Source organism: Chiloscyllium punctatum, chromosome 26, assembly GCF_047496795.1.
Source record: "Chiloscyllium punctatum isolate Juve2018m chromosome 26, sChiPun1.3, whole genome shotgun sequence".
In the NCBI taxonomy this organism is placed as follows: Eukaryota; Metazoa; Chordata; class Chondrichthyes; order Orectolobiformes; family Hemiscylliidae; genus Chiloscyllium; species Chiloscyllium punctatum.
In genome coordinates, this window is record NC_092764.1 from 9,794,244 (window position 1) to 9,818,141 (window position 23,898).

Genomic DNA, 23,898 nt, shown 5'->3' on the forward strand with positions numbered 1-23,898 from the left:
GTCAGTGTGGACTTGTTGGGTCAAATGGCCTATTTCTATACTATCATTCTTCTGTCATTCTATCATTATGGTTGAATATGAACTCCCCTGGGCAATTAGCGATGGGCAATAAATGTCAGTGATGCCCTCATCCCATGAATGAATATAAAAAACTTGATCAGTTAGCCATCCACCACTCTATACAGTCACAACACTGATGCTCATGGCAGTAGTGTGTACTACCTCCAATTTTTGATGGCACTTCCCTATTTACAACTTCATCCACCTCGAAGACAAGGGCAGCAAGTGCATAGGACTGCAACCATTTTAAACTTACCCTCCATTTCACACTCATTGTTACAAAATCCCAGATAACCCACTCTTATATGGGCCGGGTGCTGGCAGGTGGGACTAGATTGGGTTGGGATATCTGATTGGCATGGACGGGTCGGACCGAAGGGTCTGTTTCCATGCTGTGCATCTCTATGACTCTATCAGCATTGAAGGAGTTCAATAATGTTAGAACCTGAAAACTTTCCTCAATGTCCTTTTCCCCTCCTCCACACCTCAGGCCCTGTCATGACATCAGCTGTCAATCCACTTTCACCTTCTATGGTCCCCATTATTAGATTTTCTTTCTCCCTGGCAAGTTATCACCCATTGCTCTGTCTGCCTAACTGGCATTCTCTCTCTCTGGGCTTCATCTCCATCCATCTTCTCATTCCCAACACCCCCACTCCCATATCCTGTCTTCAGCATTCATACCATCTTTTCTGAATTACTGTAAGTTTTCCAAGCTTCTATCAGTTCTGAAGAAGTAACACTGGACTTGAAATATTCACTCTGTTTCTCCCTCCAACAAATGCTGCCAGACCTGCTGAGTTTCTGCAGCAGTTCCCATTTTTCTTTCTGATTTCCAGCATCTGCAGTTCTGTGTATGATTGAGGCATTGTAGAAATCCATGCAATGGATGGACACCATTTGGTTCAAGAAGGTAATTCAACTGGGGTTCCAATGGGAAATTTTATCCCATTAAAGAATCCAAAAAATACGCTTGGACATGAGCCTCTGAAATTTGCCCTGATTGTCCTTATTTTATACTCACAAAGCAAAAGTTGTGAGCCTCAATTTTGTCATCAGCATTTGAATAATTAATTTGCAAATTTATTTTTACCCTTGTCCATTGTGGTTTCAATTTACTGGTACCATTTGGTGAGTCTTCCAATGATTTGCACCACAGATTAAATTTTACTTACTGTAACAATAATTGCTTCCAGGTGTTCAGGAAACATTCTCTAAAAATTGATCAATACATGACATATTCCAGGAGGCTTACATGACCCTTTCCCTTTTGAAAGTAATATTAAACAGTTAAACTAGGAAACATAGAACATAGAACATTACAGCGCAGTACAGGCCCTTCGGCCCTCGATGTTGCGCCGCCCTGTCGTACTAATCTGAAGCTCATCCCACCTACACTATTTCATGTAGGTCCATATGCCTGTCCAATGGCAACTTAAATGCACTTAAACTTGGCGAATCTACTACCGTTGTAGGCAAAGCATTCCATACCCTTACTACTCTCTGAGTAAAGAAATTACCTCTGACATCTGTCTTATACCTTTCTTCCCCTCAATTAAAGCTGTGTCCCCTCGTGTTTGCCATCCCCATACTTGGAAAAAGGCTCTCCCTGTCCACCCTATCTAACGCCATCATTTATCTCATCCGAAATGTCTCTTTACATTTACAATCCCAAAGGTTTTTCCTTTTAATAAGTGAGACAGAAGACCTATCTTTGGTTCCAAATGGCAATATTTACAATTGAAAGTTTTGACAAGGATCATAAAGTCTTTAAAATGATTAAATGCATGGACAAGATAGATAGAAGCAGATTGGATATAGCCATTTGTAGGGTCCGGAACAAGCAGCTACAGACATACCTTTGTTGTCAGAGGTTTAGGAGAGAGAGAGAGAGAGAGAGCAGAAGCAAATTCTTTATAGAGAGAGTTGTGAGGTTGTGGACTCCACTTAGAAGGTTATTAATTGAGATAGAATCTCAGCCAACATTCAAGACCAGATTGACTAGATAGATGAGGGGCTGGATTCAATATAATCAATAAATATTGCTATAGCTTTCTCACATGGGGGTTAACATCAACACAAGCTGATCAACTTACTGTGACCATGTTCTACAAAAGTATTGTATTGGGACTATCTGTGGAAAGAAAGCTTCTTCTTCAACCATTTCCTGCCTGAAGACATGTTCCTGGCAAAGAATAATCGGAATTAAGCACTGTGATGATTATACTACGGGCAAGGAAGAGAGTCAGGCCCTGAATTTACCTCAAGTAAAGAAATCTTGGGCTGTTGGCAACAATCTGATCTACATGTGGGCGGCACGGTGGCACAGTGGTTAGCACTGCTGCCTCACAGCGCCAGAGACCCGGGTTCAATTTCCGCCTCAGGCGACTGACTGTGTGGAGTTTGCACGTTTTCCCCGTGTCTGCGTGGGTTTCCTCCGGGTGCTCCGTTTCCTCCCACACTCCAAAGATGTGCAGGTCAGGTGAATTGGCCATGCTAAATTGCCCGTAGTGTTAGGTAAGGGGTAGATGTAGATGTAGGGGTATGGGTGGGTTACGCTTCGGCGGGGCGGTGTGGACTTGTTGGGCCGAAGGGCCTGTTTCCACACTGTAAGTAATCTAATCTAATGTGAGCCAGCACTCCATTCAAAAGAAGGCTGACAGGGTTAAATTGTGTTGCATTAATCTGTTTCATATTCTTATACATAGGGGAGAATGAGGTGTTTAATTTTTTAACAGGACTCATTAGCGTAGATAGACATAAGAACACAAGAAATGGGAGTAGCAATAAGCTTTGTGGTCCCTCCAGTCTTCTCCACTCTTCAGTAATCTCATTGCTGGATGTCTACATTAGCTATAGTCCTACCCTATTATCCATCTGTTAATATCAATACTCTGTCAAATTTTGTCTTGAGTACACTCAATGAATGAGCATCCTCAGTCCCTTTGGGTTTTAAAATTCCAAGGTTATATAATCCTGTGAATGAATGAATTCTTCTAAACCCCAAATTTTTATCCTGAAACTCTGCCCCCTTGTTCTGCAATGAGGAGAAATATTTCCCCGTGAAGCCCCTAACTTCAATGAGATCAGCACTCGTCCTTCTCAGCACTAAAGAGTATGAGTTCCTTTCACTCAATTTCATCTCATAGACACCTATCTCATCCTAGAACTCAGTCTTGTGAAAGTTAGTTATACCCCTTCAAAGAGAAGACCAACAGTGTGCACAGTACTCCAATTATGACCTCATCAAAACCCAATGAAATTGCCACAACACTTCAACGTCTTATACTCCAAATCCTTTGCAATACAAACATACCATTGCCTTTCTAGCTGATGGGTTTCCCCACATGTTAACTAAAGATTTGTGTCTAAGGGTCCCCCAAATCCCATTGGATGTGAACATTTACTTAGTAGTCTCTCATTTCTGAAAGAATGATTGAGCCTCCACACTTATCAACAACATGAATAATGTCGTACGTCCTCCAGCTCCCTGTTCAATCTCAAAAATTGCATAAATCCATCTACAGTTTCTTTGTACCTTCGTCACAGCTTCTTGCCTTCTGACATCTTAATCTCATTAAATTCTCCAGCAATTTTTGTTTACTAATAATAATTAATTCAATTTCCTGCTTCTCACTAGATCCTTTGCTCTCATAATTTCTTACACACTCATTGTGTCTTCTGCCATGGAGACAAAATATTTGTCTGACATCTCTGTCATTTTCGATTGTACATTATAATTTCCTCTGTCTCTGCCTCCGTGTTTACTCTGCTAATCACATCCCTTTTTACATTCTAGTAAATGTTCTGACAATTTGTTTTTAACTAATGGCCAGCTTGCTCTGAAAATCTATTTGGATGTTTGAATTAATTTCTTGCACATCCTTTGCTGATTTTGAAGCTCGACCAATCTTCAGGTTTACTACTTTTTTTTCTAAGTCACTTACTACTCTAATATCGAGATTATAACCTTGAGCACCCTACAATTGAACCTGACATAGTTGCCAACAATCTGTTATACATTGGGCATTCAATTGTGACAATTTTAATTTTCACATTTCTCTCTTGTGACCTTAAGGTTATTAAACTCTGTCTTGTCCTGACAATTTGTTAGATTTTATCCAAATGGCTAATCTGCTCCTGAGCCTTGACTTTCCTCTTCAAAATTTTGTCATGACACAAAAGTCAACCTAAGTTATAAGATGATTCCATTCTCTCTGTGTGATATAAAAACAGGGATTTTTAGTATTCATAGCATAGTCCATAACTTCCTGGAAGTGTCCATGCAAATTGATAAGGTGGTAAAGAAGACATATGGCATTATTGCCTTTATTGATTGAGGAATTGAGTACAAGAGTCAGGATGATATGTTGCAGCCTTATAAGACTTTGGCTAGGCCACACTTAAGAGTATTGCATTCATTTCTGATTGCCACATTACAGGAAGAATGTGGAAGCTTTGGAAAGGGTTTGGAAGAAGTTTACTAAGATGTTGCCTGGATTAGAGGTTATAAACTATATGGAGAGGTGAGAAAAAACTTGAGTTGTCTTCTCTGGACTGGTGGAGGCTGAGGGGAGACTTGATAGAAGTCCATAAAATTTTGAGATACTGCCTTACAACGCCAGGGACCTGGATTCAATTCCAGCCTTAGGGGACTGGCTGTGTGGAGTTTGCACATTCTCCCTGTGTCTACATGGGTTTCCTTCAGGTGCTCTGGTTTCCTCCCATAGTCCAAAGAGGTACAGATTAGGTGAATTAGCCACGCTAAATTGTCCATAGTGTACAGGGATGAGTAGGTTAGGTGCATCAGTCAGGGGTATATAGACAATAGACAATAGACAATAGATGCAGGAGTAGGCCATTCAGCCCTTCGAGCCTGCACCGCCATTCAATATGATCATGGCTGATCTTTCCCAATCAGTATCCTGTTCCAGCCTTATCTCCATAACCCTTGACTCCACTATCTTTAAGAGCTCTATCCAATTCTTTCTTAAATGAATCCAGAGACTGGGTCTCCACTGCCCTCTGGGGCAGAGCATTCCACACAGCCACCACTCTCTGGGTGAAGTAGTTTCTCCTCATCTCTGTCCTAAATGGTCTACCCCATATTTTTAAGTTGTGTCCTCTGGTTCGGCACTCCCCCATCAGCGGAAATATGTTTCCTCCTGCCAGAGTGTCCAATCCTTTCATAATCCTATACGTTTCAATCAGATCCCCTCTCAGTCTTCTAAACTCAAGGGTCGGGGAATGAGTCTGGGTGGGTTAGTTTTTGGAGGGTCAGTGTGGACTTGTTGGGCCATCTATGATACTATGATAGGGTAGACAGTCAGAATGTTTTTCCCAGAGTTGAAATGTCTAAAACAAGGGGGCATGCATTTAAGATGAGAGGGGGTAAGTTCTAAGGAAATATATGGGGCAAGTCTTATACACAGAGAATGGTAGGTGTCTGAAACATGCTGACAGAGGTGGTGGTGGAGGCAGATGTGACAGGGGCATTTCAGGGACTTTTAGATAAGGACATGGATATGGAAGGAATGGAGGGATATGTACCAACAGTGCACAATTGGGATTCATTTAATTTGGCAGAATGGTCAGTACAACATCGTTGGGCGGAGGGCCCATTCCTGTGCTGTACTGTTTTATGTTCTGTGTTCTATCTATCAACCTCCCTTCAACCTATTGTCTCAGTTACTTCGTCCACCATGTTTAGGTAGAATCATTCGAATAAATTGAAATTCACACTGGCTGCTTCAGTCACATATTTAAACCTTAAACCTCTTTATTCCCATGCCAGTTGGGAAGCAGAGGTGGTTAAGTTGAACTTTTGTCTTGAAATGTGCAGTTTAGTTTCTCAGAGTCCTGCAGCATCACCCCATTCGATGTGGTTATTCAGTATGTGGTTCATGACTTCTTTTTTTGACGGGGGATCAATAAAGACGAAGGATCACCAGACTTGAAATGTTAACTTTGATTTCTCTGCACAAATACTGCCAGACCTGCTGAGTTTCTCCAGCAATTCCTGTTCTTCTTCCAGAAATTCCAGTGGTCAGATAGATGTTCCTGCAGGATAGATTGTAGTGGTATGAATATTGTAGGTTTTCTGATACAGCTAACTCAGAGACAAGAAGTATTCAACTTCTTTAAGGCCAAATATCCATTATCTCAAAAATTATCCCTTCAATTTGGAGAATTTGGGAGAGTTTTGGCCAATCTTAAAGTAATACCTAGGGGAGGTTAGAGGAGTGAAAAGCTACTCTGATACCTTTAACCTGAAAACCCACCTCACACCAACACCTCAATCCAACCCCGACATCCCTGAGCCAACAACCCTACAACCCAACATCTCCCCCAAGCTGACAACTTTTCACACTACCCCTCAACCCAACCCTGACCTGATCACCTCCCTCCCCAACACGGGCCTTTGAGCTATCCGACACATTCATCCACTCATCTGACACACTTCTCCTTCACAAAAACATGGTGTTCTAAACCCCTATTCACCTGGCCCCTCCTACCCCCTTATCCACATGTCAATCTTCACCTTATATGCTGGTCACCCTAAACCCATATCTACCTTGCACCTTGCTCCCACCTCCACCTGTCACTTTTCCCCCTTACATACCTGGTACCCTAAACCTTTACTTACCTGTAAGTCTGCCACTTCACACACCTGCTACTGTCACCTCTCACACACTGCAAATCCTTATCCAGCTGTTATCTTGCTCCCCTTCATGTAACTGTCACTACATGCCACACCATCCCCTACCCAGTTCTTGAGCCTGCTGCTGGGTGCTTGAAATGCAGAACTCCACCCGCCCCGCCTCCCCCCCCCCCACTCCACATCTTGATGAGAACAGGGGGTGGTTTTCCCACACTGACCCAATCTGCAGCTGCCTATGAAGACTCTTGAATTGGTTCCCATTGTTCCATTTGGAAGGCCCTGTTCAGGAAATACGAGGGCAGGACTGTTTATAGGTGTGCATTCTGATCAGACTCAGACATAAAGTTTCCCAGTCCTGATTTTAAAATGTGGGCCATTCTATGGACACATTTGAAAAATTAGAGTTTAGCAACTTAGGAAGGAACACTTTATCTCTTAGTGCATTATAGTAATTCGATATGTTCTTCCTTAAAAGACTTTGGGCGTAAAGGGACAATTGTCAAGCCTGAGATTGACAAACTTTTGTTGGATATCAAGAGATATTGACTAATGTTTGGTCCACTTATTTAAGGAAAGATATTATTTCATTTGAGGTAATTCAGAGAATATTCACTGGGATCATCCTTGGTATGGAGGGATTGTCTTGTGATAAAAGACTAAATAGGCTAGGACTCTACTCACTGGAGACTAGAAGGATGAGAGGTGATCATGTTGAAACATATAGGATTCTTAAGGGGCTTGACAAGGTCAATGCTGAGAGGATGTTTCCCCTCATGGAAGGGTTTAGGAACAGAGGGCACAGTTTCAGAATAAAGGGGCACCAATCTAAGGCTGAGATGAGGAGGAATTGCTTCTCTGAGAGAGTTGCAAGTCTTTGTTTGTGAGGTTTTGGTGCCCCCTTACCACAGAGTGCTATGAGGGCAGAGCCCTGGGTAAAGTTAAGACTGATATATAATAGGTAATTGGTCAGTTGGGGAATCACAGATTACTGGGAAACTGGATGTAGGAGTGTCAGATAAGTCATGATCCTACTGAATGGCATGGGCTAGGGAGTATTGCTGAACAAAGAGACCTTGGAGTGGAGTTTCATAGCTCCTTGAAAGTGGAGTCGTAAGTAGATTGGATAGTGAAGAAGGCGTTTGGTATGCTTTCTGTTATTGGTCAGAGTATTGAGTACAGGGGTTAGGAGGTCATGTTGTGGCTGTATAGGACATTTGTTAGGCCACTGTTGGATTACTGCATGCAGTTCTGGTCTCCTTCCTATCAGAAAGATGTTGTGAAACTTGAAAGGGTTCAGAAAAGATTTACAAGGATGTTGCCAGGTTTGGAGGATTTGAGCTAAAGGAAAAGGCTGAACAGGCTGGGGCTGTTTTCCCTGGAATGTTGGAGGTTGAGGTGTGACCTTATAAAGGTTTGCAAAATCATGAGCAGCATGGATAGGAAAAATAGACAAAGTCTATTTGGTCAGGGAGTCCAGAACTAGAGGGCATAGGTTTAGGGTGAGAGGGGAAAGATATAAAAGAGACCTAAGGGGAAACTTTTTCACACAGACAGTGGTACGTGTATGGAATGAGCTGCCAGATGAAGTGGGGGAGGCTGATACAATTGCAACATTTAAGAGGCATTTGGATGGGTATATGAATAGGGCTTGTAGTCTTATCAGGGCAGATATGGAATTCAGAGTGCAATTTAACATGGTGGTAAAACTGAAACCTGTCCCTCAGTGAGGACCAAGAAACAATTAAATTCTTTGGGGGTCCTTTGACAGTGTACATGATGGAAGAAGCCACATACCATGGGGAGATGGTGGTGTCTTGCAGACAGCTCAGAGCAACAATTGAAATCTCAGACACAGACAACTCTCGGATGGGCAAGTGACCACATGAGAAAGTGAGGACTGCAGATACTGGAGATTAGAGTCGAGAGTGTGTTGCTGGGAAAGCACAGCAGGTCAGGCAGCATCCTAGGAGCAAGAGAATTGACGTTTTGGGCATAAGCCCTTCATCAGACCACATGAGGCATTTTTAAGCTCCTCCCCTGACCTGTTTTCATCAAAAGGGTAGGGATTTAAAGGGGCGGTGATGCATCAGCACTGTCACAGCATCGCTACAGTGCAGAAGTTGGCCATTCGGCCTGTTGAGTCCACGCCAGTCCCCTAAAGAACATTCCACCCAATAACCGTCTATTTCCCACGGATAACCCACCTAGCCTGCACATTCCAGGGCACAATCGATAATTTAGCGTAGCCAATCCTCCCTAACCTTTGTACTGTGGGAGGAGAATGTACAAACTCCACACAAACAGTCACCCAAGGCCGGAATCGAACCTGGTCCCTGGCAGTGTGGGGCAACAGTGCTAACCACTGAGTCATCATGCTGCCCTGTCACTCACCTAGCAATTCAGAGTTTAAACTCTGGAAATGTGAGTTACCCACCCTTGCAACAGCTGGCTAGGACAGTGATACCCACAGCCTGTGAAAGATACAATGAAAAGAATAGCATCATTCTTGCTTACTCTCTTAGCAATGGCAGTCAAAATCTAGAGAATAGATAGGGACAGTGAGTGGGGGTTGTGGGTGGTGGAATCCCTTGCATTACTGTACAGAGATAGTCCTACAAGAGATACGACAGTGTTAGATCCAATCCTAGGAATGAAGCCAGTGAAATGGTTGAAGTGTCAGTGGGTGAGCATTTTGGCATAGTGACCATAACTTCCTAAGTTGCAAAGTCATCATGGAAAGGGATAAGGATAGTGCAGAAGTTAAGTGTCTAAAAATTAAGGGAAGGTCAATTTTGGTATTATTAGGCAGGATCTGTCAAATACTGGATTAGTGGTGCTGGAAGAGCACAGCAGTTCAGGCAGCATCCAACGAGCAGCGAAATCGACGTTTCGGGCAAAAGCCCATCATCGATGAAGGGCTTTTGCCCGAAACGTCGATTTCGCTGCTCGTTGGATGCTGCCTGAACTGCTGTGCTCTTCCAGCACCACTAATCCAGTATTTGGTTTTCAGCATCTGCAGTCATTGTTTTTACCTTAGGATCTGTCAAATGTAGGCTGAGAGCCGATACTTGCAGCTAAGTCGACATTTGTCAAGAGTGTGTCTTTTCAAAGCAGTACAATGAGAATTCAGGGCCAATGTGTTTCTCTAAGAGTGAAGAACAAGAGCAGCATGTCTAGTGAGCTCTGGACATCATGTGATTTCAAGAGTTTTGTTACAGAGAAGGAGGGAAGCAGATGTCAGGTACAGCGCATTACAGAACCAAGGAGAACCATCAAAAGTATAGAGGGTGTAGGAGGTTGTTTAGAAGGGAAATCAGGAGGGCAAAGATGGGTCATGAAATACCTTTAGCAGATGGGATCAAGGAAAACCCCAAGGCTTCTTTTAAGTGTATGAAGAGTGAGGGGATTACCTGGGGAAGGACAGGATTTATTAGAGACCAGAGGGACAACCTGTATATGAAACCAATGGATGTGGGTGAGGTCTGAAATTATTACCTCTCATCTGTATTCACAAAGACAAAGACCTGATAGCCAGGGATTTCAGATGAGATGATGAGGCTATAGAACATGTTAAGATTAATAAGGAGGTGGTATTAGATGTTTTAGCAAGCCTACAGGGGCATAAATCCCCAGGGCCTGGTGAGATGCATCCCAGGCTGCTATAGGAGGTAAGGGAGGAGCTTGCTAGGGCACTGATAGAGATATTTAATACTTCACTGGCTATTGGTGAATGTGGTTACTTTGCTCAAGAAGGGCTGTAGAGATAGGCCAAATAATTATAGATCAGTTAGTCTGATGTTAGTGGTAGGGAAATTATTGAAAAAATACAGAAGGGCACGATTAATCAATACTTAGAAATGCAGGAATTGATCGGGGATAGTCAGCATGGATTTATTAGGGAGACATCCTGTCTGACTAATTTATTTGAGTTTTGTTTTTGAAAAGGTGACTAAATATATTGATGAGGTGATGTGGTTTACATGGACTTCAATAAGTCCTTTGAAAAGACAACTAAATATATTGATGAGGGTAATGCAGTTGATGTGGTTTACATGGATTTCAGTAAGTCCTTTGAAAAGACAACTAAATATATTGATGAGGGTAATGCAGTTGATGTGGTTTACATGGATTTCAGTAAGGCCTTTGGAAGGCTGGTCGAAAACAGCCCATGGGATCCAAGGTAAGTGGCAAATTGGGTCCAAAGTTGGCTTCCAAAGAGGAAATAGGAAGTGATTGTGGAGGGTTGCATTTGTGATTGAAAGCTTGTGACCAGGGATGTGCTGCAGGAATTAATGCTGGGATTCTTGCTGTTTGTTATCAACTTGGATTTGAATGTAGAAGGTTTAGTTAGTAAGTTCACAGATGACATAAAATTTGGTGTGTTGCTGATAGTGAGGAGGATGGTTTCAGGCTGCAGTCTGATATTGATCCACTGGTAAACTGGACAGAGAAATAGCAGATGGAATTTTATCCTGCCAAGTGTGAGGGGATGTGTTTTGGGAAGTCAAAAAAGGGAAGTCTCTAGGGATTACTGAGGAACAAATTGACATCGGTGTACAAGTCCATAGATCCCTGAAAGTGCCTGTACAAGTGGACAAGGTGGTAAAGAATGCATATTGGCTGCTTGCCTTCATTAGCGGGGGGGTAAGGGGGTAGAATACAAAGTCTTGTTAGCACTTTATAAGCTATTCATTAGGCCACAGATGGAATACTATGTGTAGTTCTGGTCCCCACACTATCAGAGGAATGTGATTATACTGGAGAGGGTGCAGAGGAGTTTCACCAGGATGTTGCCAGGATGACACGTCTCAGAACTGAGGAGAGACTGGATAGGCTGTATTTATTATCCTTGGAATAGAGTAGGCTGAGGGAGGAATTTGAGTGAGACCACTAAATTATGAGAGGCACAGACAAGGTAGGTGATGGGACGGCAGACGTGTCATAGACCAGGGGGCATACATTTATGTTGAGGATGAAATGATTTAGAACAGATCTGAGAAAGAATTCTTTTTTTGCAGAGGGTGGTAGAAATATGGAATGCACTGCCTGACAGGATGGTGGAGGTGAACACTCTCACAACATTTAAGAAACATCTGGATGAGCACTTAAAATGCCAGGGCATAGTCATCTATGGAGCAAGTGCAGGGAAATGGGATTAGTATAGTTTGGTGTTTGTTGGTCAGCATAGACATGCTGGGCCAAAGGACCTGTTTCTATGCCATTGGACTCTCTGACTCTTTGTGACTAATACCCAAGTCCTTCCCGGACCAGTTGTGACATGTGCCTGTAAATGGGAGTGCACTATGCCCACTGTTTATGGGCACCTATTAAGTGATAGTGATTGAATGATTAGATAAAAATGGACGAGTGAATGTAAGCAGAGAGAAGTGTAGCATGGACCCCCGATCTGACATATTCCATTTGATATTAATAATTCTGAGATGTAATTTCATTCCCAACCCACTCTCCCAGCATCCCTAAAGTCTCTCCTATTAGACACCAAAATGAATTCTCTACCACTAGGCAACAAAATGAATAACAATCAGAAACAGAGAGAAAACACATACCCCAACACTGTCAGCGTAAATTCTAAGGATATGTCATCAGAAAATGGCAGCATGTTTTTTATATCCAAAGCAGAAGGTGATTGGTTTAATATGTATTTGTCGACCTCTCTGAAAAAAACCCTTAGCTTTTAGGTGCCAGTCCTTCACAGCGTTGAAGCTCATTGACATTACAGAGTGTGCTTGAGTTGTCAGCTGAGACCAGAGCAAGGGAAGTGACAGACATTGTGCAATGGTTCAGTGAGCAATCAGTCTCGTAACACTACCTGACTCAAGAGGACAAACACACACTCACTCACTCACACACACACATGTGCACACGCACATTCACTCTTACACACACGCACACTCACTCTTACACACACACATGTTTACACACACATACACGCACACACACTCTTACACACACATGCACACGTGCACACTCACTCTTATATACACACACATACACACGTACACGCATATATGCATACGCACATGCACGTACACACAGGCACTCAGTCTCCCTCGCACACACATACTTACAGACACATATACACACTCTTATACAGACACAATCTCTCACACACACACACACACACTCTCTTTTACACACACAAACGCATTCACTCACACACACACTCGCTCTCTCTCACACACGCGCACACACATTCGCTCTCTCACACACGCACTCTCACTCACACACATACATACACACACTCGCGTTCTCACACACACACTCGCTCGCCCTCTCTCACGCGCACATACTCACTCTCTCACAGACACACACGCTCACTCTCTCACGCACATACATACATATTCGCTCTCTCACGCACACACACACATACATACACACTCGCTCTCTTTCTCTCTCACACACACACACTCATTCTCATACATATATTCTCACACGCACACAAACTCATTCACTCTCTCGCTCACATACACACATGCGCACACACACACATACACACACACACGCACATACACGCACATACACGCACACACACAAAATCATGAAGGTAGACTTGGTACACACACACATTCCTATGCACACCCTGGTAAACTCAGCCATACATATGTATGCCAACACTAATTTAACTGGCACCTGTGTATGATATCCTTCACGTGTATTTCTTCAGTTGTCTGAACAAAATCCTTCAGCTCTGCTAAACAATTTAAAAGGCAGATATCTGCATGCAATTTCCAGGGAAATGGGAATAATAAGTAAGTGTCTTAAAATCAGCTGACTCCACCTGATAAAGTCTCTGAGTCTCTCATATAAGGTTTAATGTCTAAATGGATTACCTCGCAGACAAATTAATCTGCTGGAGCAAAATCTTTCTTTGTGGCTGAGTGTGACTAACTGTGCTTTCTTTGAAGATGCAAACAAGAATTTTTGACTGAAAATATGATCATATGAATTCATTAAACCTGAGAATTCATAATGGTCAGTGTCAGACTTTTAGTAGAATCATAGTATTATTTAAAATTAACATCAATGACAACCACTTGTCATTACAAAGCATTTTAAAGTTGTATAATTTAAAATCCACAAAAGAAGCTGCATTAGAACATTATTTCAGTGAGCCAACACACACTGCAGCACAGAGGAACTATGCAAAGCAGAAGAAAAGCACCTATACCGTATATTCAAAAAGAACAGGTACCCAATGAACACAGTCCACTGATTTCTCAGCAACAAACTCAAACAAGCAGACAGAACACATCCAGAAACCCTCGCCACTCTCCCCTACATCAAAGACATCTTGGAAATGACTGCCAGACTGCTCAGACCCCTTGGCATCATGGTAGCCCACAAACCCACCAGTACACTAAAGCAGCAGCTAATGAACTTGAAATACCCTATACAGACAACAAGCAAAACTAATGTCATTTACAAAATACCATGCAAAGATTGTAACAAACACTAAGTTGGACAAACAGGCAGAAAACTAGCCACTGGTATACATGAACATCAACTAGCCACAAAATGACATGACCCTCTCTCACTCGTAACGTTACATAGAGATGAGGAAGGTCACCACTTTGACTGTGACAACACATCCATCCTAGGATAAGCCAAACAGAGACATGCACAAGAATTCCTAGAAGCATGGCATTCCAACCGGAACTCTACCAACAAACACATCGAGTTAGACCCCATCTACCACCCCCTGAGAAAAGAAACAGGAAATGACATCAACACAGGAAATAACATCACCAACCCAAAGAAACCCAAACATGTAAATAAAAAGCAGGCATCAACAGCAGTGCTTCACCTGGAGGGCCACTGAAGATGTTACCTAGTAGGATGACGAAACGTCTAGAAATGAACCTTCCAGCTCAGCGAGCAAACCTACATACAAAATTTGTATAATCACCAAGGTGCTTCACAAGAACATTACCAAATCAAAATTTGACACTAAGATGTTATGCAGAGGGATCTTGGGGTTCAAGTCCATCGCTTCCTAAAAGTGGCCACACAAATAAATATGGTGGTAAAGAAGGAGTATGGCATGCTTGCTGTTATTGGTGGGAAGATTAAATACAAGAGTCAGGATGTCATGTTGCAGCTTTGTAAGACTTTGATTGGGCCACATTTAGAGTATTGCATTCATTTCTGGTCACCACATTACAGGAAGGATGCAGAGCCTTTGGAGAGGGTGAGAAAGAGGTTTTCTAGGATGCAGTCTGGTGTAGAGGGGATGAGCTACAAGGAGAGGCTAGAAAAACTCAGATTGTTTTCTCTGAAGCAGCGGATGCTAAGGGGAGACTTGAGAGAAGTCGATAAAATTATGGGATGCATTGATAAGGTTGACGGTCCCAACTTTTTCCCCAAAGTTGAAATGTCTAAAACTTGGGGATGTGCAGTTAAGGTGAGGGGGGAAATTTCAAAGGAGATGTGAGGGGTTAAGTATTTTTACACCAAGTTTGATAGGAGTCTGGAACATACTGACAAGGGTAGTGATGGAGGCAGATATGATTGGAGCGTTTAAAGGACTATTGGATAAAGCACATGAATATGCAGGAAATGGAGGGATATGAACCAAGAGCAGGCAGAAAACATTAATTTAGCACAACATCATGGGCCAAAGGGCCTGTTCCTGTACTGTCTAAGCTATATAATGTACCATTAGAGGAAATGAAAGTCAAATGAATCAATGTAGAGATGAGACAAGCTTCAATATGTTTAACGTGTTTAATGCACACTGCTTTAAAATGTCTACTCCACCCTCCCAGTTCTGGTTTCCAGGTCCTGCTACAATTTGTTCACTTTTCTCTCAATCAATACCCAGGTTAAACCAATCAAGTGCAGCAAGCATCAATAGTGAACAGATTCACAAAATCCATATCAGAAATACTGAACACTCCAGTAACCCAAAGCTCAGTCAAAGAATACGACGAACATAAAAGAATAGAAAGTGGTAATGAATCTTTGGAAGTGAATTGCAGACCTTGGGAACTATTGGGCCTGTTGAAGGCTCAATCAATGATGGTGTAATGAAAGTTGGCCATATTCAAGAGACCAGACTTTGAAAAATAAAGCATTCATAAGAGGTGTGTGTCATTGGGACCCTCCAACTACATGGATTTCACCAGTTTCCTCATTTCACCTCCCCCCACCTTATTCCAGATCCAAAGTTCCAACTCGGCAAACCCTCATGACCTGTCCTATCTTCCTTCTCACCTACCCACTCCACCCTCCTCTCCAACCAATCACCATCACTCCCACTTCCATCTACCTATTTCATGGTGCATGGTTTGGAGGGGAAGTTGTCAGTGGTGGTGATCCTGTATATCTGTGGCCCTTGTCACTTTGGATTATATTGGTCATGAGTTTGGTCAGCGCTGTCAAAGGAGTTATGGTAAATTTTTGCAATACAGCTATTACATGATATGTGCTGCTGCTACTGAGCATGGGTGGTGAGGGAGTGCTTTCTTTGTTTTGTTAAAGCTGTCAAAAACCAAGCAATTGGGCAGGATTTCAGTGCACTCTTGACTTGTGACCTTGTTGATGGTAGACATGTTTCGGAGAATCAGGAGGAGAGTCATTTGCTGCAAGATTCTCAACCTCTGGCCTGATTTCTTTTTTAAAAAATCATTCACAGCAGCTCTGGCCAAGACTGCATTTATTGTCCATCCCTAATCACTCAGAGGGCAGCTAAGTGTCAACCACATTGCTGTGGATGTGGAGTCACATGCTGGCCAGACCAGATAAGGTTTCCTTCTCTGACAGACACCAGCGAATCAGATGAGACTTTCCAACAATTGGCAATGTTTTCATGGTCATCATTATCCTCTCAATTCCAGATTCTTGTATTGAATCCAAATTCCACCATTTGCCAGAGGAGAATTTGAATCTGGTCCCCAGAATGTTAGTTGAGTTTCTGGATTAATAGTCTAGCAATAATACCACTAGGCCTCTCCATTTTATTTATATAGGCAGTCCAGTTCAATTTCTGGTCAATAGTAATCTCCAGGATGTTAATAATGGGGGATACAGTGATTGTAATGCTATTGAATGTCAAGGGGCAATGATTAGATTCTCTCTCATTGGAGGTGGTCATTGACTGGCACATGTGTGTCAAAAATGTAACTCGAAGGATATGTTCATTGAGGAAGTGCAGAGTCAAGGAAGAATTATAAAGGTAGAAGATAGAGGAAATGACTTAGTCATTCGTACTTCTAAGTAGTGCATTTCAGCTCATAATGCGTTGTTATGCAAAGAAAATGTTTTCCTACACCCTTTACTTGGTAAACCCATCAATAAGACGGATAGAGAATAGGTTGTCAGATACAAAACAAATAATAGGAATATGCAGGCCTTTTTCCAAGTGGCAAACTGTGACTAGTGGGGTATTGCAGGGATCAGTGCTTAGATCTCAGCTATTCACAATATATAATAAAATAAAGGAATTAATGTACATTCCTCCAAATCTGTAGATGTGTGTTTGTATCGTGTGGCATGCATGTGTATGTGTGTGTGCGTGTGTCTGTGTATGCTGTGTGTGTATATGTGTGGCATGTGTGTGTGTATATGTGTGGCATGTGTGTGTCATGTGTGTGTGTTTGCTGTGTGGCATGTGTGTGTGCATGCTGTGTGTGTATATGTGTGCATGTGTGTATGTGAGAGGTGGGGAAGCTGGGGTGGTGGGAAGGGTGAGCTATGAGGCGGGTGCCGAGATGCTTCAGTGTGATTGGGACAAGTTAAGGGAGCAGGTCGATTAAGTATAGTGTGGATAAATTTGAGATCATCCACTTTGGTAGCAAAACCAGGAATGCAGATCATTATCTGAATGGTGATATATTGGGAAAAGGGGAGATGCAATGAGACCTGGGAGTCAAAGTATATCAGCTATTGAATGTAAACGTGCAGGTGCTGCAGGTGATGAAGAAGATAAATGGTATGTTGGTCTTCATAGTGATATAGTTTCAGCACAGGGGCAGGGATATCTGACTGCATTCCTTCAGGGATCTACACTTGGAATATTATGCACAAGTTTGGTCTTCTTACCTGAGGAAGTAACTTCAGGCTATAAAGTGACTGCAGCAAAGATTGACCAGACTGTTTCCTGGGATGGCAGAATTATGTCTGAAGAAAGACTGGATTGGGACTATATTCACGAGAGAGTAAAGAAATGAAGGGTGATCTCATAAAACCGATGCAATTCTCACAGGGTAAATACAGGAGAATATTCCTGATGATGGGGAGCCCAGAATCAGGGGTCATACAGGCGAGACCAATTAAGATTGATAAAGGAGAAATTTCTTCACTCAGAGAGTGGTGATCTGTGGATTCTCTGCCACAGAAAGTAGTGAGACCAAAACATTGAATATTTTCATTAAGGAGTTAGATATGTTCTTAGGGTTGAAGGGATCAAAGAGTATCGGGAGAAAGTGAGCTATAGATAGGCCAGGACTTTTTCCCCCTGAAGTATAAGAAGTTGAGGGGTAATCTTACAGAAGTTTATAAGATCATGAAGGGGTTAGGTAAGATGGATAGATCTTTTCCCTAGGGAAAACTGTGCAGTAGAGTTTTAATGTGAGGGGGAGGGTGGGGGGATGTTTAGCAGGATCCTAAGGGGCAACTTTTTCACTGAGAGGATGGTGCATATGGAATGAACAGCCTAAGGAATTGTAGGGGTGGGTATGATCACAACAATCAAAAGATATTTGGACAGGTACATGGATAGGAAAGGTTTAGAGGGATCTGGGCCAAATGGAGGCAAATGGGACTAGCTTGGTTTGGGAAACGTGATCAGCATGGATGAGTTGGACGAACAGGTCTTTTGCAATGCAGTATGATTCTATGACAAAGAAGTTGGAAGTTGGAATAAATCTTCCAAAAACACCATCATGCTGTTGTCCATTGAGGGGTTTTTTCTTTAGTTGAAATTGATGCCTCTTCTCTCACCTGGATGAGAACTAACCCTGCCCAGTCTGGGATGGTCACAACCACTTTAACCTCCACTTGTTATTTACAACACAACAAGGTTACTCCTCATACATTGAGTCTCAAACCCACAATTCAGGCATTCCCTTCATTATAGCACTCCCCATTAGAATCATTTGTTTCACATTTCCCTAAGACCTCATCCAACCCATCTTTGTTGACTCACTTTACCCCCTAACCCCACCCTGCAGTCCCAGTAAACATGTCAGGTTTGGTAACACATTGTTCATCCTTCAGACTGAATCGCTGCTCAATGTCGGTGAACTCTTCTCCCACAGGAAGAGAAGGGTCTCATCTATCATCCCAACTGGATGCATGAAGACTATCTAGCACTATTTTGAAGATGAGCAAGAGGTCCCCTCATCAACAATAGAAACAGAAAAGTAGAAGAAACATTCAGCAGGTTTGGCATCATCTTTGAAACAGAAACCGAGCTTATATTTGAGGTAAATTCCCTTTCCTGAGAAGGTTCTGACAAAAGTTCCTTAACCTGAAGGACTGACAGATGCTGAGTATTTTCAGCACTTTCTGTTATTATTTCAGGATTCCAGCAGCTGCAGTATTTTTGCTTTTGTATGAGTTCTCCCAGTTGAACTGGCCTGTCAATAAAAATATAGATTGTCTGGTCATTGTCTGGCAACATTCTGTATGAATTACCATGATGGATTGCAATAGCAATGAACTGTGTATCAGAAATCTTAGCTCATGCAGAAAAAGATGTGTTTATTTTCTCATAAGAACAATACCCTCTTACTTAATGTGAAATGTCAACAAGGCCCTTTTGCAAACCCTCCTTCAAGATATAAATAGCCACTGTTCCTAGTTCAATGAAGGCAGGGAAGTTTTCTGCAGTCACTTTCAGAGAGAAACTATGAGGGAGAAGTTCATTCATATTATTGTGCTACACAGGTTTACATTGTCTCTCCCCTTTCGGGAAAATCAATGATTTTTTTTCAGTTTTACTACATGATTAAATGTTTTCTCCAAGAGTGGTCCAATTTTCTAGTTAGATTCCTGATCAGGAACTAAGAGGAACTAAGGGTTATGAGAAAGGACAGGAAAGTGGATGTGAGGAGTGCTGGATCAAACATGACCATACTGAATGACATAGCAGACTTAAGGGACCGAGTGGCCTACTCCTCTTCCTGTTTCAGATAGTCTTGTTAGGCTGGTGTTCCTTCTGCATTTGTACTGAACGACATCAGTAAATAGGATTCCTAACTGTCGTTTCATTACTAGGACATATATGCATCAGTTTTTGGTTAGCTTTGGCATGTTACACAGGTGAAGATAAACATTCAAGTAAATCATACAATGCAATCCCATCATGCTGACATGACTCTGCATTGTATTTGCAATTCATGACATGAATTCATGGACATCACTTTCCACATTTTAGTGTGATGACAAGACATAATGATTTACATAAAATTCCTATGTCAATTGTACCTCTGATCTCTGCACTTTTTCTATATTAGTTCCTGGGATGTTCACGTCAATGGCTGGCCTGCATTTATTGCCCAGAGGGCAGTTAAGAGTCAACCACACTGCTGTGGGTCTGGAGTTCCATGTAAGCTAGAACAGTTAAGGACAGCAGTTTCCTTCCCTAATGGACATTAGTGAACCAAGTGGGCTTTTCCTGACAATTAACACCAGTTTCATGATCATCATTAGATTCTTAATTCTAGATTTTTAATTGAATTCATATTCCATGATCTGCATGGTAGTGCTTCCTGCTCTTAAAAGAAGTTAGGGAGCCACCTGAATCTGATGACAATTGATATCGGTCATCATTAAACCATTTTTTTTTGATATTTCAAAAAAATTGACTTCAAGCTTCATCATCTTCCGTGGTTGGATTCAAACTCATGTCCTCGGAACACTAGAATGAAACAAAAGACTGCGGATGTTGGAGATCTGAAATAAAAACAGAAATTGTTTGTGAAACTTAGCATCTGGTAGCACCCGTGGGAAGAAAGCTAGCAGTTTCTGTTTTGGTTGCCCTGAACATTAAACCAGGATTCTAGATTACTAGTTCAATGAAAGTTACACTGTACCAGCACCATCACCTTCCCCTTATGCATTTCATATATATTAAAAGACACACGTTGTGAAAGTATGTTTGTTCTAGTGGGGGAATCCAGAACCAAAGAAATCTGTATAAAACTAAAGGGTAATCCATTTAAGACAGAAATGAGGAGAATTTCTTTTCTCATAAAGAATCATGAATTTTGGAACTCTCTTCCTTGAATGAAAATGGAACAGAATTTATGAATTTTTTTAAGAGAGGGAGTTAGATTCTTGTTAGGTAAGGGGTGAAAGGTTGTCAGGGATTGATGGAAATGTCAAGTGACCAGATCAGTCATGATTTTATTGAATGTTGAAGGTGCTCAAGTAGCTGGCGTTGATTATTGTGTCTGGGACATTGAACAAACAATATGCTGCAAAGAAGATGCTCTCGTCCAATCAGAGCATTTCGTGAACATTCTGTCGCCTCAGCTCTTTGGTCCACTTAAGCTCGTAAGTTACTCTATTCATATCAACACAGTGACCAGACCAAGTCTCTCTCAGGCCATCAAGGCATGGATGAATGGTCTTCACACATTCCTTCAGCTTCTTACCTTTATCTTAGCCTGCTTCACAAAGATTCAGAATTCAGCAAAGCTAAAAGCTGTTTTAACATATTGTGTGCTGATCTCACAACAGTTTAAGACATTGAAGCAATTGATAGTGTGAACACCTTCCCACACATACCATTGTGATGTCTTAACAGATGGTGACATTTTGGGCACAAATTTGTAATACGTATGATTGCAGAAACATCCAAGCCCTCTGTGTTGTGCTGTTGACCAGATTCCAGACCAGCCAGACAATTTATCTTTAAGACAGAAAAAGATAAATTTCCACATGTAACATTTTGATGTAAATGCCCACCTCATCTTTCGTCACTCTCTCAGTGCAATGCAGACACTGTAATATGTTCAGTCAGTCCATTATGTATATTTAATATATGGTGATAGTCATGAGGCACAGAACTCAGACTGTGGAAGACTGTAATATGCAGCATTGGAAATAGCATTGTTAATAAATTTCAAGACATCTGTCTCAAAAAGAAGCTAATCTGAATGGTATACCTTACAGTGGCTAACCGATAGTGCAGCACTTAGATTGTATCACACTGGCAGTGGTGTTTGACCCAAGAAGCCACATTATAATGGTACATTACCTTTCACATCAGGCTCCAAAACACCCAAGGCTAAATTCATCTCCATCTGCAAAACTGACTTCCTGCCACCTTCCCACCTCCCAACCTATTGCAGTACACTCCTATTTTGCTTGTTCAATAGTGCTAGCAGATTTTTCAGATGTATTTTTGCTGGTCCTATGAATACAACTCTCAGAATTCCATATCAAGTCAATGCACATCTTTTTTAATCCCCGTATTATCTATTTTGTTAATTAGACTTTCTTATAAAATACAAATTGAAATGTTAATGAACAAATGTCGATAAATGAAATTAAACAATGGAAATGTCTTCCCTGTTGTAGGTTCTGAAATGAGCTGGTCCTTATCTGCACAGCATTGCAAGCTTCTAATTTGTGTAGCTGTGGTTCACTCTGTGATGGTCAACTCTGTCAAGCATGACTGGCTGTGTGAAGAGAGAGAGAAAGAGAGAGAGAGAGAGAGAAGGAGACAGAGAGAGAGAGGAAGTGAGGACTACAGATGCAAGAGGTGAGAGTTGAAAGTGAGACGCTAGAAAAGCACAGGAGGTCAGACAGCACCTGAGGAGCAGGGGAGTTGACATTTTGGGTATAAGCCCTTCATCAGGACTGTGGAGAGCTTATGCCCAAAACGTCAATTTTTTCTGCCCCTCGGATTTTGCCAGACCTGATATGCTTTTCCAGCACCATCCTTTTCGAATACCACCTGCTGTGGTTCAGGATCCCCATTTTCATTGGCATCCTTTTCTGCATTTGTTGTGGAGGAAGACAGAGGTCTGACAGGAGAAGTATTTGGTGGTCTCTGTCTCCTCCTGGCCCTCTTCTCTGCCCACTCTGCCTGCTTTCTCTATCTTCCCACCTCTCCCAACATCATTCTCACCTTCCAGCCTCCAGAGGTTATCAGCAACTGTCCCCAAGTCTTCTGTGACAAGACCAGCTACCTTCATTATGGTTTGGGGAAGTCGCGAATTCCAATAGACAATTTTTTCCAACAACTTAAAAGGTCCATCTCTGCCTGTACAGTTGAGTCCCTTGGTGAAACCAATACAGAGGTGTCTTTTATTCAGGGCATTTATGTTTCAACCTTGAGACTGAGAAGGTCAAGCCAATTGTAGGTCTTCCAGTTCTGAAAGTACCCAGGAATCTGGTTAGCTGTCTTCAGCAAGGATCTCCAGCCCACCAAAGGCAAGTTGAGTAAGTATCTCAAGGACCACGGTTGATACAATCATTGAATCATAGAGTTTTACAGTACAGAAGGAGGCCATTCAGCCCATAATGTCTGTACCAGTTCCTGAAAGAGCTATCCAGCTAGTTCCACTCTCCAGCCCTATTTCCAGAACCTCTAACTTCATCCCTTTCAAATATATGTCCAGCTCTCTTTAGAAAACTCCTATGGAATCCATCTCCACCACTCTCCCAGGCAGTGCACTCCAAATCCTAACAACTCTGTAAGTAAAGAAGTTTCTTCTTACTCACTCTTGCTGACAGTCTTGAAACTGTGACCCTTATTTACCGAAATACCAAATAGTGGAAACAGAATATCCTGCCCAAATTGTTCATATAATTTTGAATATTTCAATAAGGTCATCTCCCAATCTTCTCTGCTCCAAGGAAAATAAGCCCAATCTCTCTGATCCTTTTTTTGTACTTAAAAGCCTTAATTCCTGTTACCATCTCGTAAATCTCTTTTGAACTTTCCCCAGAGTTTTAACATCTTTCTTTAAATCAAGTGCCTAGATCTGAACAGAATACTCCAAATGTGACCTGACCAATGAGCAGTTGCAGCACTTCCTTGATCTTGAGAAGATTTAATTTTATTCCGGAGTGTGATCTAATCATTGAGAGCATTCACTATTAGTTGTGCAGGTTAGGTGAATTGGCCATGCTAAATTGGCCATAGTGTTCAGGGACGTGCATGTTACTTGGTTTGGTCAGGGGTAAATATAGAATAATAG